This window comes from Peromyscus californicus, unplaced genomic scaffold (genome assembly GCF_007827085.1).
Source record: "Peromyscus californicus insignis strain IS unplaced genomic scaffold, ASM782708v3 Scaffold_24__1_contigs__length_46423439, whole genome shotgun sequence".
Taxonomy (NCBI): domain Eukaryota; kingdom Metazoa; phylum Chordata; class Mammalia; order Rodentia; family Cricetidae; genus Peromyscus; species Peromyscus californicus.
Window position 1 is genome coordinate 5,023,448 of NW_026294535.1, and position 17,112 is coordinate 5,040,559.

Below are 17,112 nucleotides of genomic sequence, written 5' to 3' on the forward strand. Positions count from 1 at the left end.
GCCTGTTCTGGATCTCTATAGACCAGGCTGGCCTTGAACTCACAGAGATCCGCCTGGCTCTGCCTGTTGAGTGCTGGGATTAAAGGTGTGCACCACCGCTGCCCGGCTTCATGTGGCCAATTTTAATCTTACCACCCATGACTCTTCTCCCAAACCACTGAAGGCTTAACTATGCCTGGCAGTGTCCCAACGGGCATCTCTCCATTCACCTTGCTCTTTCTGCTCAGTGCCACCAAGGGAGGCATTTACGCAGGTATTTTCAACTCTGGAATCGGGGCCATCGAGACGGCTCAGTGTGGAAGGCACTAGCTGCTAACCCTGACAGACACTGTGAGTTCAGTCTCTGAGGCCCACATGGTAGGAGAGAACTGAATCACACAAGTTGTCCTTTGACCTCCACATGCACACCATGGTAAGTGCGCGCGCGCGCGCACACACACACACACACACACAAGCACACACACACACAAGCACAAATGTAATAAAAAATTTAAAAACCTCTGGAATCCTGTAAATTCGGATTCTTGTAATCTTACCCTAAAGAGAAACTAAAATGCTGCCAGGCTCGGTGGCACACACCTGGAATCCTAGCATTCAAGAAGGCAGAGGCAGGAGAAAAACCATAATTCCACGGCCAGCTTGATCTACATACGAAGACTGCCTCAAAAAAAGACAGACAGACAATAGGAAGGGTTAGGAGTGTGGTGCAGCTAAGTGGTAGAACATTCACCCACCAGCAGGGCCCTGGGTTCTAGCCTCAGCATTACAGACACACAACACTGAAATGTTGCCCTGGGGTTATCACTCTGTGGTAGAGCACTTACCCAGAATGTTTACAGCCCTGTTCAATCCTGGCACATGCACCAAAAAAAAAAAAAAAAAAAAAAAAAAAGAGAGAGAGAGAGAAACAGAGAGAGGGGGAAAACATTTTAAGTAGTCACTTGTGCTAACCAAGTCCTTCCAAAGTGTCTATAACTAGACTAGGCCCTCTGCATAAGTGAGACAGTTGTGTAGTTTGGTCTGCTTAAGGGGCCCCTGACAGTGGGATCAGGATCCATCCCTGGTGCATGAGCTGGCTTTTTGGAGCCCACTACCTATGGTGGGACACTTTGCACAGCCTTGATGCAGGGGGGAGGGGCTTGGACCTGCCTCAGCTGAATGTACCAGGCTCTGCTGACTCCCCATGGAGGCCTTATCTTTTCGGAGGAGGGAGGTTGGGGGGGGGGGGCAGGAGGAGGGAAGAGAGGGGGATCTCTGGTTGGTATGTTAAAAACAACAACAACAACAAAAGTGTATAATATACCCACTGTGGCAAGCAAGTGGTTCAAATTCTCAACCCTGAGTCTTACTTACTCTGTCTCCTCCCACTTTTAGCAATACTCATTAAAAGCAAAAGAAAATACACAATAGAGCAGCTTTATGTGTGTAGTAAATGTTAAGTATGTACATATTTCATTCATGGCTCCGCACCTCACCAGAAGCCTGAAATTAACTAGCATATGAAATTGAAAAAGTCAGAGGATCATGTCAACAGTCAGTTCCAAAGTTAAAACTTACACAAGCAGTTTTAACTCCCATTGATGTTAAAATCAAGAGTGTGAATACGATTATGTAGAAATCAAATGGTTATAACTTCTCAATATACACTTACAACAGAGGAGGTTTCCCCAGGAAGATGCATCACTAGGTCTTTGTGTTGTTTTACTTGCAAACTCAAGGTCTGAGTAACACAACTACTTTAACTAAAGGTAAAAAGCCTTTTATCTCCCTTAATTAGATTCCATCCATTTGCTATTTGTCTTTGAAGTCTAATTCCATTCTCTATATTCATTCTTTAAAATGTATGTTTCTTTTAGAAGCAAACAAAGACGAAATAAAAATGTGAATCAGTTGTTAATGTCCTTCTTAACAGCACATCCATCTAAACGTTCTCACACTTAGCTAGCAAGCCTGGGTTTACTAAGAGGGCCTCAGCATATGTCACTCTGAAAATCACCTAAGGGCTGGCGAGATGGCTCCGTGGAAAAAGGCACTTACTGACCCCTAAGACCCACGTGGGGAAAGAGAAGAACAGACTCCACAGTGTCCTCTGACTTCAACACATCGTGCATTTTTGTAATTCTCCAGGCTGTCACCCCTCCACCCAAGTGGATGGACCAAAAAAAGACACCCGGCGTACTTGCCACTGGAGGGTAGCACCCATTCCTTTATGTTTACTCAACTGTTAACTCTGGCCTAGAAGAAGAAATGCCTGACGGGAAACAAACTCAACCCGGGGGCTTCCCGGCTGCTCCTGGGAGCTGGGGTTTCTCGGTGCCCCAAGCCTCAGCGAGTTAAAGAGGAAGGTGACGGGCGGCCTGACGAGGGAGGGCAAGCATTTCCTGACGCCCTTTTCTCAAGGCACTCACCGAAGGCTGTAAGAGGGGAAACCCGAGCAAAGGGCACTGTGAACGGCGCGGCTTTGCCTTCCCGGCTCGGGATCTGGGCACGTGGGTCGGCAGCCGGTCCGGCCCGGGCAGCGCGGCCCTACCTTCAGGGCTGGACCATAGCGGCCCTCCGCCGGCCTGGCCTCCCGCCGGCTCCCGCGGCCTCTCTCCGCTCGGCTCGCACCCGCCGCCGCCGCCGCCGCCGCAGGCCCCGCCGCCCTCGGTAGCACAAAGCAGAGCGGCAGTGAGCCTCCTCCGGGCGGGGCTTCCGGGACGCCACGCGCCCTCCGGCCACTCCCGCCGCCGCCGCCGCCGCCGCCGCGGGTGGACTCCGACCCGCCGGCCGCCGGCGGCCAGACCTCAGCCCCGAAGGGCGGGCGGCTGAAAACACCGACCTCGGGGCCACACGACACGAACACGTCCCCGTGTGGTCTGGCTGTTGGCGCTGCACCCGGAGGATGCAGCAGCCAGGGCTTCCTGGATTCTGAAACCCGGGTCCAGCCACGCTCTGGATGAGATCAGAGGATGGTCCCCTTTCACTCAGGGGTGAACTCGGCAAGTCTGGGACAGTTTAAAACGGAGCCCACAGCTACACTGATACCAGCACTTAAAAGAATAGTTATTCAGTACTAATACCAACAGTTAACATGGCCATAATGCGATATATTATATATAATGCCATCTATACATCATTATACACATAACATATATTCATTTAGTCTTCACAACTGTACTTTAGATGTAGGTATTACCACGTTCATTTCACAGGTAGGGAAACTGAGCTATTTATATATACCCAAGCAACTTGCACAAGTTCGAGCAACCAGTCAACACTGCAGACAGGACTCAAATCCAGACAGGACAGTCTGCTCTTCAGCACTAGCCTGCACCGCCTCCTTCAGTTAAGGAAGGGCTGTGTAGCAATCTCAGCTGCCCTGTTTAACAGCCTGGGTCAAGAAGAGCAAGCCACTCGGAAAACCTCACATATGCGGTGACAATTTCAGGAGTTTCTTAGGAAACTCCTGAAATTTCTTAATATTATCACGGATCTGCACTCATATTCGTCACACTGTCCTATATGTACAAATCAAGACCCTTGCTGTACAAATGATACCCATTTGCTCCGGTAGCTTGCAAACCACCAGGAGCCAAGGACCAGACTCAAGTCCCCGTATACTGAAGCTCTGTGACCCGGGCCGTCCTCTGCACCCTGCCAAGAGCTTAGCCTAGCTCGCTGCACGGGAGACTCAGCCCTACGGGACACACATTAAATGTCCCCCTCCCGGGCATTTCCAAATCACCACCCCGGAGCGATGCTCCCGGGCCCGCCAGCGACCGTCCGGGCCCTCCCCGGCTCCCGGCGGTCAGCTCCACGCTGACAGAGCTTACGTGAACAAGTCAGATGAAAACACCGGCTCTCCCGGCCCCGCGGCGTCCCGCACCTCCCGCGTGGCTGCCAGGCCTGACGGAAGCAAACTGAGGGTAAAGAGCGGCGGGTTCCGAGTGGCTCCGGGAAGCCACGCCCTGCTCTTAGTAGGCGGGTGAACTGCCAGTGTCAGAATGACAAAGCAAAAATCCAGTCCTCGTGCAGCCCTGGCAACCTGACCCGTCGGCTCGGCCGAGGGAGAGCTCCTAATTGGACGGAACCACAGCCTGCTGCTCAGACCTGCCCCCGACCCAAGGCTGCGGCGGCAATTCACAGAACGGTGGGGGCCGGACCCCAGGAAGAGTGAGTGTGAAGGGAGTGAGCTGGCCTCTGCCCTGGGCGCTGCTCTCCGCGTAATCCTGCAGAGTCACAGGAGGAACTTCAGGAATATTGACATCTGGCACCCACACAGATGTACTGACGTCCTTGGTGCTGGCTGTGACCCTGGCAACTCCAAAAGTGATTGTAATTGACAACGAGGTTAGGGACCCACTGCCCTAAGGCAATGGATTCGTCAGGTTTGGTGGTTCCCTGAAGGAAGTTACCTGGATATGTAAAGCACTGTCTACTTCATCCTGACTAACCCTGGAAAGAAGTGACTAACGCTCCTTACAGCACTTCTTCCTTGTCCCGGTCAGGCTTGGGGTTCTAAGTTCACTTTAGGAAAACAGGGTGTATTTAACACTTGGCCCAGCACCACCAGCATCTGTCAGAGAAGGCCATGTCCTCTCAGGCCTTCCTGCTCCTAGATCAGTGAGAATGCTTGGATGGATGGATGGATGGATGGATGGATGGATGGATGGATGGATGGATGGATGGACGGACGGATGGACGGACAGACGGACGGGTGGGCGGGTGGATGGATGGATGGAGTGTCTGACCCACTACTTTAGTTAATGCCAGGGTGAAAGAAAACTAAGTGAAAGTTAGTTGGCTCCTAACAGCTTGAAGCCACACCTCCTGCACTCCTGCATTCCTTTCAGGCTCTTCCAAGGTGAAAGGAAGAAACTTGCATAATGCATACACACACACACACACACACACACACACACACACACACACACCTAATGCACACACACCGCACAGTCTGACCCAACACTTCTCACACACTCTCCACCACACACTTCTCATATGTGTGCCCTGCTTGTCCCAGTGCCGCCCCTGATGCTGGAGATGGTGGGGCTGTAACAAAGTGCTCAGCTCCTAAGTGCTCAGGCCAGTGTGGGTAAGGACCAAAGAATGGAAAATCAGCGGAAAAGGAAGTCAGGACTCAGGGATGGTTCTTACCTTTTTACCCCTGGCCCTCCTGAACCAAGCTCCGCATGAAGCATTTTATCTGCCTTATCTCAGGCAGTCCATATAGCGCAGTCCCTAAAGTAAGGTCGTGAGCACCTCATTCTTAAATAGACAGTGCAACTTATTTCAAGAGCATGGCTTGGGGTAGAGAGCAGCTTTGAAATCACGGAAGGTGGAGCAATACACTGAATGCCGGGATGACAGGATTCTAACAGTTTGACACTGAAGTGCCTTACTGGTCACAGGGATCACAGCTGAGTTTTCTAACAGCTTGTTAGAAAAGACTACATAAGCCATTTCAACTTCCCATTGCTCTTCAGATAAGCAAATTATAGCACAGGCGCCCAGAAGCTTCCCCTTCGTGGGGAAACATAGGGAGTTGTTACAGGCTAGTTAGTTACAGGTTAGTTAGTTACAGGTTAGTTAGTTAGTTACAGGTGAAGGAAGAGGCCTCTCCTTGACTCACCACCTCTCACATTCTAAGCAAACACCTCGAACCTTGAGGTTTTTCTTATTTTTCTCCCCTAAAAGCCTATGCAGTCTACAGTCCGTCGCCTCCTCTGGGGAGGTTCCCTCATTCTCAACTATTACTAATTCTTCCTTCCCCCTTTGTGGCCCCAAGTACCTACTAATAACTGCACTAAATCTAAATCTATCAGACCTCTGGACAAGCAAACCCTTGCTGGATTTCTTGCCTCTCCAGAATGTGATATAGAGCAGATACTCAGAAAATGATGAAAAATGCTTGTCTTTCTCTAAAATGTCATCTCAGCTAAGACAGACCATATAGGTCATACTATGTTAAAAGTGTTCCACTGTAGAAGTCCACCTACAGAGAGCACACTGAGCTGGAACAATCACTGTTCAGACCATCGTTTCTCTAGGGCCCTCCAGGTTATGTTCAGGCTTCTCAATGGCGCAGACAAGTCAAGACCCACCTTTGGTTTTTTGGGGGTTGGGTTTGATTTTTCGAGACAGGGTTTCTCTGTGTAGCCCTGGCTATCCTGGATCTCGCTCTGTAGACCAGGCTGTCTTCAAACTCACAGAGATCTGCCTGCCTCTGTCTCCCGAGTGCTGGGATTAAAGACGCGATACTGCCCGCCCCCAGCAACTAGCTAAGATGCAATCTTGTTAATTCTAGCTGTCCACAGAGTCTGCACCCTACACTTAGGCAGCAAACATTGTTGGAGAAACACTTGGAGAGTAAAAGTGATTTCCACTTAAAGTCAAGGCCACAACCCTCCAATCTGTCCTCAGCCCTGCCCAGCAATCCTTCCACCCTGTGCTGTTTCCCAGCTGCCATGGTGACTCTTCCACGTCCCCTCTTCTCTCACATTTCTAACGGCACTGCTGTGTTTTGCCTTCCCTCTGCTCATAACCTAGTTTCTATTTAGGAAAACAGAAGGGACCAGACAGAATTTCCCAGTGTTTCCCCGTGGCCACCAAACTACTAAATTCTTTGCCATGGCTCCAGGTAGAATAAAAGCAGGGTCCTGCAGCTCCTGTGTGGGCTCTCGCCAATCTTGCCTTGTCTGGAAAGATATCCCTTGGTCATAATCAATTTCCTGTTCTGTACCGGATCGTTTCTATCATCACACAAACAAGGTGCTTTTCTCACTTCATAGAAGCCACTGCTTCCTTTCAGCAGGCAACGGGGGTGAGGTGTGTGTGTGGGGGGGGGGGTGCTGAAAGAGCCCTCTGCACTCTGAAGAATAGAGGAAGTAGGAGGGAGAGAGACCAAGACTGTGCCTGTGGGTGAGACACTCTGGGAAGAGCCGCAAACCTTCCTGAGCAGAGAACAAAGGAGCATCCAAGGAAGCCGGCTGCACCTACCCAGCCAGGCAGGAAACCAGAAAGAAATGCTTGAAGGGAGGCCCAGAAACCAGGAGGAAGCTGCTGTGGAGATTGAAGCTAGAAGCCGTAAAGGCTTGGACTAGTGAGGCAGAAGCTGAAAGTAAACACAGGCTTTGCGGACAGTGGAATGAGAAATGTCAAAGGAAGATAAGAATCTACCATCCAGATGTTGGGCCTTGGCAACTGGGGGAGTGGTGTCACTGGGGGGTGGGAGGGCGTTAGTTTGTTACAAATCTGTAGTCTGACTTGGAAGGTCTATGCTGGTTTTTGGTTTTTGGTTTTTCTTTTTTCTTTTTCTTTTTTTTCTTCTTTTTTTTTTTTTTTTGTTTGTTTGTTTGGTTTGGTTTGGTTTTTTTTTTTTGAGACAGGGCTTCTCTGTGTAGCTTTGGAGCCTTTCCTGGAACTCACTCTGTAGCCCAGGCTGGCCTCAAACTCACAGAGATCCATCCACTTGCCTCTGCCTCCCGAGTGCTGGGATTAAAGGTGTGCGCCACCACCTCTCGGCATGGTTTTTTTTTTTTTTTTTTTTCTAAACGGAGATTTCCAATAGACAACTAGATATATAGATCTGGACGTCAGAGCTAAAAGTAAAAATTAGAAATTAGGAGACTCCAATATAAATGACACACTCTATGTACTAGCTGGGCGTGGTGGCACATGCCTTCAATCCCAGCACTCGGGAGGCAGAGGCAAGTGGATCTCTGTGAGTTCGAGGTGAAAACAGATAGATAGCTATGAATTTGAGGCCAGCCTGATCTACAAAGTGAATTCCAAGCCAGTCAAGACTACCCAGTCTCAATAAATAAAATAGAAATACTACATGCATTATGGTTTTCTAGGGAAAAGAAATCCATTGGATATGTGAGTAGAAGGGGGAAGTGAAGTTAAAAAAGGAATCCGCCAACAGATTCTGTGATCCTAATGTTTGGGAAGTGAAGGCCAAAGGATCAGAAGTTCAAGGTTATCCTTTGTTGGGAGTTTGAGGCCAGCCAAGACGACAGGAAACCCTGTCTCCAAGAAATGACTCTGATTTAGAAGGCCAACAAATCTACAGTCCACAGGCTGCAGATGTAAGTAGAACTCTTCAGGCAAGGTGTTTCCCCTTCAGTGGGCCTCTGGCTTCTCTCCGAGGGCCTTGAAGTAGCTGGATAAAGTCTATGTGCGTTATGGAAGGGAAACCACTTTACTTTGAATCTACTGATTTCGATGTTAATTACACTTTTCAAATACCTTCACAGCAACATCTACTGTCAAACTAAAGAGTGGGTGGCCATAGCTGGGCCCAATTGACACACAAATTAATTCTCACACTATGGTACTAGATGAGATCACCTAGAGAGTTAGTGTATTTAGGGAAATGAAGGTGGCCCAGAAACAGAGCCCTGAGCACCAAGTTACAGAGAGAAAAAGGACCCAGCTAAGGAGGAGGACCCAGGAGGATGTAGGCAGAAAAAAAAAAAATCAACAAGTCTCTCAGAAGCCGCTGGAAAGTGCTCCTGTTTAAGGAGAGAGATCTACAGACCCAGTGCCGCGCGGAGATCCTGTGAGATGAGGACCCATGAAAATGCGAAGGGAACAGATCCTCGCCACAGGTCAACAGGAGCAGAAAAGGAAGTGGAGGTGGGAAGTAGAGACTGCGCAGGGAATGGGGCCTGAAGAGGATGCAGGACGGGGCCAACAGTGCTAGGGTCCTTGTGTTGTTGATCCTCTAGGAAAAAGGTGATTACAGCATGTTGTCATATTAACATATTGAGGGGAGTGTGGCTGGTCCCACGGGGGAAGGGACACGGTGACCGCAGAACCTATTTGAACACACATTTATGATGCAGTAGGACTTTGAAGTCACCCGGGTTCTCCCTAACTAGAGGCTTCCCAGCTCCCTTATCTCCTTCCCACCAGGCCCTCGTGGTCCTCCGCCTCTTCAGCTCACCCAGACCTCCTCTACCCCCAGGTCATTAGCCTGCCCTCCTTCCCTTTAATTACTGTGCTTCCTCTCACCACAGGGCTTCGCTGATTCCCAAGTACTCCACAAATCCAGTTCAAACCTGTCTTCCTCGAGGATGCCATCAGAGAAGCCAAGTCCTCTGAAATGTGCCACATTACCAGGCAGTCTTTCTCCCTGGCACTCACAGTTGCAATTACACTTTGTTTAGGATTATTTGCTCCACGTCAGCCTCCTCTAGAATAGCACAGTCCAGTAGAACTTTCCTGTGACAGAGATGTTCCTGTGTGTTCTCCCGCCTCAGTGCCATGTGACTACTGAACTCTTAAAGACAGTTTGCATGAGTATAGATCTGTTTATTTTATTTAATTTAATTGATTTCAATGTAAATAACACCAGTGAGCAGAGGCCACAATTACTGTTTTCATCACTGTATGCCCAGCACTTAATACAGTGTGCACATATAGCGATCCCTCAGTAAATATTTGATCAAAGATTAAATCTGTAAACTGAGGATGCTACTAATTAATTCATATAGAGTGGATCTTTTCCATAGAGGGAAAAATGTTTTAACATGACAAAGGTCGGGGTCTCTCTTACAGTTTTAGAAAGGTGAATCTCACTTCTAAGAATTTGATCTTTCCCGAGAGAAGCTGGGACAACAGTGAAAACATACTGGTCATCGGAATAAAACCCCAGCTGTAATCTGCTTTGGAAGTTTCTGGACCGTGGTGAAGGCTCCCATGTGCTGGTCCATAAGCTCCACTGAATACACAGAAGAGAAGCAGCTACTGGTGTGGGATCATAAATCTAGTGGCCTTCACCCATAGCCTGAAAAATAATGAAGGTGGGAACAGTGATGGGAACCGTCAGTACTCAGCATGTGCCGCGTGTAAACCCAGGATGCATGACTAAGTGAGTCCTTTCAACAATCTGAGAAGGGAGAATGTTCTTATTTTCCCCATTTTACAGACAGGAAGAACTGGGGTATAAGAGGCTACGTTTGTGGGCCCCAAGCTAGTGAGAACAGGGCTGAGACTACCCCAGTTCCTTGTTTCCGACCATAGTGCTGAGCTACTTCATGAGCACACTGTTTCAGGCAGACCAAGCAATAGACAAAACGGTGTTGGGGTCATAGGAAGGAAAAAGAACTTCTTTGTATATGGGGAGGTGAAACAAGGACACACTGGACTCCATTTGTAATTCAAAGCCTTATTTCCAAATATATTTAATGAATTCCCAAAAGCATCAAGGTATCACACCATAAGATATTAGAAACTAGGATTGTAGAAAGCCAAAAGACTCTTATCAAAGCAGGTCAATGTTAGAGTTGGGGTAAAAGTCCAGGTGGCCCATGCCTTTAATCCCAGCACCTGGCAAGCAGAGAACAAGTTCTCTATGAGTTCAAGGGCAGCCTGAGCTACGTAGTAAGTTCCAGGCCAGATAGGGCTACACAGTGAAATCTTGCATCAGAAATAACATGGCTGGAGAGATGGCTCAGGAGTTAAGAGCACTGGCTGCTCATCCAGAGGACCCGGGTTTGATTCCCAGCACCGGCAAGAAAGCTCACAACTGTCTACAACTCCAGTTCCAGGGACTTTGACTCCCTCTTCTGGCCTCCATGGGCACCAGGCACAGATACGGTGCACAGATATACATGTAAGCACTCAGTCATACACACAAGATTGTAAAAAAATTTTCTCTAAAACAAAACAAACAAAAAGCCTTAGATATAGATCCATTGTTTCACAGTTTAGTAACGTACAGGGAGGAACAGACCAAGAAGTATAAAAAGCAACATGCTAAAGATAAAAAAAAAAAAAAAAAGCAGTGGAAACTTTCCAACAAGGGCCAAAGAAGACGTCATCCATACAGCATCCAACCTGGGAACTGTGAAATCCTACATGGTGATCATGACCACATGAAGACATCTCCCCTCAAACACAGACCCTGTCACATAGCCTTTGTTCTTCCATCAGGTAGCACTAAGGACATCTCTTCATTTCTCACTTCCTGAGGGCCTCCATGCCAGGGGCTTGATGACCTCTCATCGGTCCTCTCCCACAGCCCTTTGGAGTCTTGGCATCAGCTCCACTGAGTAACTGAAGGCCTGAGAGCTCACAGCTAGCCCACGATCCACCAGCCTGCTCCTCTCTCTCCACCACACGTTATTCGCTTGAGGAGCTAACCTGTTTCCCCGGTGCCTGGCACAGGGCATGCCCCATAGCAGATCCTCATTCCAGGTTTGACTTCATCTGGTGCTAGGATTCTGCGTGTTTTGGGTGTCCGTGAAGTGGAGAGAAGCTTGCAGACGTCTGCAGGTGAAGGAGCCCTACCTGAACTGTTTGCCAGTGTCCGGCAGGAACACGTCAGCCTAGGCTTGTTTCACACGACCGGTCTAGGCACAAAATCCCTGACTGTCTAATGGTGGCTCTCCTCACGGGAGGAGTTCCCCTCTGGGCACCAGCTGTCTGCCTCTCTGTGTCTCCTCTTACAGCAGCATCCTCAGAAACAAGGACAGAGTGCTCGGCTGAGCCCCGCCCCCTACCAGCACTCCACACTGTCTAACTCCAGGTGTGCTCCGGAACCCCATACCCTGTCTTTAAATGGGGCCCCATCTGTCTCCCACGGATCTGGGCTAACCCCACACTGTCACGTCTCCTTCAATTTTCTACCGACCAGCAGTGTATTTTGGTAGTTGGGGAGCCTGCCCTGAAGCTACAGTCTGGCCTTCCTGCTAGCAAGCTGTGCCCCCATGGGAAAATTCTGTTACATCTCCATGCCTCAGTTTACTCCCCTGTAAAGTGCTGATATAATCATACAGTCTCTATACCTCATGTGGCAGTTGTTGAATGAGATTAGTAAACAGAGAAGGACCAAGAACATGATAGGTAATCAATGTTAGCGTCATCGAGTTCAAGAGCATGATAGGTCATCAATGTTAGCGTCATCGGGTTCTGACACGGTCTAAAGCTGGACGGCTTTCATTTTCCACTTGTATGAGGTTAGTCATTACAGTAAACTATCAACAATGTATTACACTAGACCCCCGTCCACAATCTAATTAAAGGGCAACATTTACCGTCTCATTCCCAGTCTGTAGGAAGCATGTCATTATATTTAATTTTTTCAGATACAATCTCACCTAGGCCACACTTGAACTTGCTATGGAGCTGAGGATGGCCTTGATTCTCCTGACTTCACCTCTGAAGTGTTACCAGGCCATCTCTGTGGTACCGGAGAGCAAACCCAGGGTTTCCTGCATGGTAGGCAAGAACTCTGCCAACTGACCTGCACCCCAGCCCTGAGCACGCCGCTTTCTACAGTGCATGTCTTTCCCGGGAAGAGAAAAAGCATGCTTTGCATAGTCCACGGGTTAGGAGTGGAAACAGTACACTACCTGTACACATGTGGTTTGTGTTACACAAACATACAAAGCTACTGTGTTCACACTGCTAGGACAGGCAGAAAGACACTCCTGTGTGCTATCACTTTAGATTTTTCACTATCCTATTTTAGTTTTAGAAGAAGGGAAATGGTTTTTTGTCATTTGTTTGTTTTTGAGACGGGGCTTCTCCTCTAGCCCCTGCTGCCCTGAACTCACAATCCTCCTGCTCCAGTCTATCAAGTGCTAAGATTCCAGGTGTGTGCCAGCACACCCAGTGGAAAGATGAAAGGCTTTTATGTAGAAAACCACCCGCCTGAAGAGCCCTGGGAAGCGTGGGCTCCATTCCAGTAAACTCTCAGATGTCCTGTCTTATAAATCTGGAGCTCAGCCACCCTCACCCCCAGTCAGGCAGCCATGGACTAATTACTAATGGTAGTCAGCTTTTAGAAGTATCATATTGCTTCTTACTACCCACTAAGTGCGTATACGTACTATGAAGAACTTGATACTGTGAGAAGCATCTTCCTCCAATTTCTTGAAAAGCCCAGACTGCCAACACCTGACTACAGGGAGTTGATGGAAGGCCACAGTCACCTCCTGAGCCTAGCCAGAAGGAGCCCTGGATCTTCCTGATGGGTAGCAAACACTCGGCTAGTCCAACCTTTTAACACTGCAACGTGATGTGATCATCTACAAGTTCATGCTCAAGAACTAGGCAATGAAGTTACTTAAATAACTGGAGGGGGCAGTCCCCATATAGTTTCAAGGAAGTCTGTGATTTATTACTGGGCCACATGCATCAAGAAGGCTGGGCCGCCGCCAGGCCCTGGTTTCAGCGGACACTGACCTATATCACATAGGATGCCGCGGTTTTCCTTTCCAGGTTGTATGTAGCCTAGTGGGAGAGCTCCTGTGGGCATGCACATGATTCCACAGCACCAGGACAAAACAAAAGACCAGCCTTCCCACTCACACAGAGGAGAACCTGTATGTCCCACCTAGTACCTCATAATTCTCTTATCTACAGATTGAAACTTTATTTAATCATTAAAATTCTCAGGAACTCTAAATCAGTGAGGTGGAGGAGGACACTGGACTACCTGCTACTGTTCTAGACAGGGTTCAAAGTTAGTCATTAGTGGATTTCGTCTTTGTCAGAGGAAAAACCTGTGCTAGGCCTCCAGTTCAGTGTGCAATCACTGGCCTTTCCAAAAAGACGAGGTGCTGTCGCATGCAGGCCACACTGTAAAGCATCCATATTTATGGTGGTTGTTTTAATTTGTTTGCTCTCTGGTTTCCGTTTCTGAGATAAGAGGCTCACTGCGTCGCCTGAGTTAGTCTCAAACTGAAGCACAAGTGGTCTTTGTCCCCGAGCCTCTGGACCTGGCTTATACTTGCAATTTAAATTGGAGATATGAATGACCTGTATGGAAATTATTGTCTATCTTTTCAGATGAACCAGTGTAAGCCACTCCACAGGTAAACACAAGATGTTATCAGCCTACCGGGGCATACAACATCCTAAGATAAAGATTTCATTTCTCAGTCTCCCTTTGGCATGTATATGGCTAAGTGACTACATTTGGGCCAATAAGTCTAGGCAAATTGTTATGTGTAACTTCCAGGAAATATCCTTTCGGGGAAGGGGCATGTTCTCTTTCAACACTTCCCGGTGGTGGTGGTGGTCGTGGTGGTTATGATGGTGGTGGTGGTGGTGGCTAGTTTGGGCACCCACTTTAGAAAGCAAGTTGGAAGACAGATGCTGAGGGCTACGGAAAGTCAGATTTCCAGTGTCAGACTACTGCTGTCTAGACTTATTTCAGCAAAGAAAAATGGGCTTCTACTACTTTAAGCCATTTTTGTCTGGGGTGTGAGGACTCTTGTGGGAAAAAGTTACCATAACCAGAGCACCTGTACTACATTATAGGGAATCTTAAAAGAAAGAATCTCACTGTCTGGCTGCAGTGAAGACCCAGGCTCTGGTTTCTCTCCACACACTTTCATAGAGTTCCAATTCATCCCCAAAGCTTGAACTTAATCTGTAGATTAAGCCTTCTCAAGTCCGCACCCCCAGCTCACCCAGACATGAACAGTTGCCCCTTGCATTTCTACCTTGGACACCCACAGCATGGAGAGATAAAATCACTGTGTTCCTTAGAAGTCGGTCTCTGAGAGGATGAGTGACACACAGCCCACACTTCATGGCGGAAATCTGAGCAACACCCTGGATTTCTTCCATTTCTTCCACCCCAGATTGTGAGTCTGTCTTCTACTAAGATTTTCTCCTGTGGATGAGGAGATGGTGAGGTGCTCTGGAAGAGGGACTGAATCTGTCCGCCAGTACCACTTTCCGGGGTTCACAGCTATCTGTAAGGTCCAGGGAGAGCCGATGTCTCTGGCCTCCACAAGTCATCTGCACCCACATGCACACAGACTGCCACACAGATACATGTGATCCACATAGTTGTAAAAAATTAAAATAAATAGTTTAAGACCTTTCTCCTAAAGAGAAATCAGATCTTATTCACCTATATTTCCACAGTGCCTAACACTAAAGGGCAAGTGTACAAACACCAGTATTTTCAACCCTTTTCCTGTGCTTTTCATAGTTTTTTAGATTTCTTTATTTTATGTATATGCATGTTTTGCCTGCATATATTTACATGCACCACATGTGTCCCCGGTGCCCATGGGAGTCAGAAGAGGGCACCTGATCCTCTGGAACTGGAATTATAGCTACTGTGTGCAGGTCGGCAACAGAACCTCAGTCCTCTACAGAAACAAGGGCTTTTAACTGGTGAGCCATCTCTCCAGCCCTCCTTTGCTTTCTTTTTCTTTTTGTTTTGTTTTTTTTTTTTTTTTTTTGAGACAGGGTTTCTCTATGTAGCTTTGCGCCTTTCCTGGATCTCATTTTGTAGACCAGGCTGGCCTCGAACTCACAGAGATCCGCCTGGCTCTGCCTCCCAAGTGCTGGGATTAAAGGTGTGCGCCACCGCTGCCCAGCTCTCCTCCTTTGCTTTCATGCAAGATGTGGTATGTCACAAAAATCTACTTTAAATTTTTTTGCTTTTCTCGTGAAAGATTATGATGTAGAATTTTTCCCATGCTATTAAACTTCTATGAAATCATTTTTATGGACGGCTAATTCACGAGTTAGCAGCTACTGCTATAACTATGTGTCAGGAACTGTGGGAGGCGTTTTATATGTACCCTCATCTCATCTCCATGTTAGAGATGAGGAAACAGAAGCTCAAGAGCCCTGGACTTGTGGTGACTCTGACTAATGACCACAAACAGAGCTGGACTCATTATCACTTAAGTATAAGAGAAGCCCTTCATTATTTGTTAGCAAGACCGACTGACTAGATATCAATTAAATAAAATTCCTATGATGAAAATCTTCATCTAAATCTGTCCAATTCACAACTAAACAGCTGGATAAGGGGCATAATTAGTTACCACAATAGATACACTACTACCTTACTTTGAATCTAACAACTCAACCCCAGTGGCCGGCTGGCTGAGGAGTCACTCAGTGGTTAAGTGCTTGCCTGCCCTGTACAGACAAGTTCCGGGTTTGGCCCCCAGCACCACAAGAAAACAAAACAAGGACAAGAACCTAGATGGGTCACACTATTTATACCCTTTGGGCATGAACTGGGCCCCAGATCTGTATGATAAAAAGATAGATTTTCTATTTCCTACTTTAGAGCAATTCTTGTGAGAAACATGGAGTTATTTTTAGCTCCACTCCTAGACTTTTTGGAAAACAGAAATGTGCCCCAAAGAGGAAGATGTGTATAAACTCTCCCATGAGTACTTGCAATCACTAATATCCACCCCTCGTCATCCACTTATGTAAGAGCAGAACACACCCTGGAGAAGCCTCTTCCAGAGGACGTGGGTTTGAGTCCCAGCACCCCCGTGTTAGCTCACAACTGTCTGTTACTCTAGTTGTGGGGAACCCAACACCTTCTTCTGACCTCTGTGAGCACGCACATGGGTGCACAGACATACATACAGGCAAAATACCATATACATACAAGTAATAATAAAAAATCATTAAAAAAATACAAGGGGACTGGCAAGATGGCTCAGTGGGTAAAGGCACTTGCTGTACAGGCCTGATGACCCGAGTTCTACCCTAAGAACCCTTGCGAAGGCTAGAGGAGAATCTGACTCCACAGAACTGTTCTGACTGGAGTGTGTGCTCCTGTGCATGCGCAGAGACCAGAGGATGGCCTCTACCCTGTACCCTCTCACTGAACCTGCCTCACACGCCACAAATTCCCTTTCCTACCAAGCTGTTGCTCAAGTCCATCTCTATTTTAATATTTTTACAAATAAACTCTCAATTGCTGTGGAATGGTCTGTATGTCAAATGCTCTGATTGGTCAATAAATAAAACACTGATTGGCCAGTGGCCAGGCAGGAAGTATAGGCGGGACAAGGAGGAGAAGATTCTGGAGACACTACCAGCCGCCACCATGACAAGAAGCATGTGAAGATGCCGGTAAGCCACGAGTCATGTGGCAAGGTATAGATTTATAGAAACGGATTAATTTAAGCTGTAAGAGCAGTTAGCAAGAAGCCTGCCACGGCCATACAGTTTGTAACCAATATAAGTCTCTGTGATTACTTGGTTGGGTCTGAGCGGCTGTGGGACTGGCGGGTGACAGAGATTTGTCCTGGCTGTGGGCCAGGCAGGAAAACTCTAGCTACACTCAATATTTAATGACTATCTTAAATTTCACTAAGAAAAAAATACACAGAGGGCTGA

At 47.7% G+C, this 17,112-nt stretch overlaps 1 protein-coding gene across 4 annotated transcripts in view; it reads right to left on the reverse strand.

The window, feature by feature from the left end:
* Positions 1–17,112, reverse strand: part of Txnrd1 (thioredoxin reductase 1) — a 90,874-nt gene that overhangs the window by 40,879 nt on the left and 32,883 nt on the right. Inside the window, exon 1 of one of the 4 annotated variants that reach the window (XM_052752996.1) lies at positions 3,816–3,949. The exons of 2 other annotated variants lie outside the window; for them this stretch is intronic. The gene's annotated coding sequence lies outside the window, so the exon portion shown is untranslated. Of the gene's footprint in view, positions 1–2,408; positions 2,525–3,815; positions 3,950–17,112 lie in introns of those variants that run through there. One more of the 4 variants, XM_052753000.1, reaches the window with a different exon arrangement.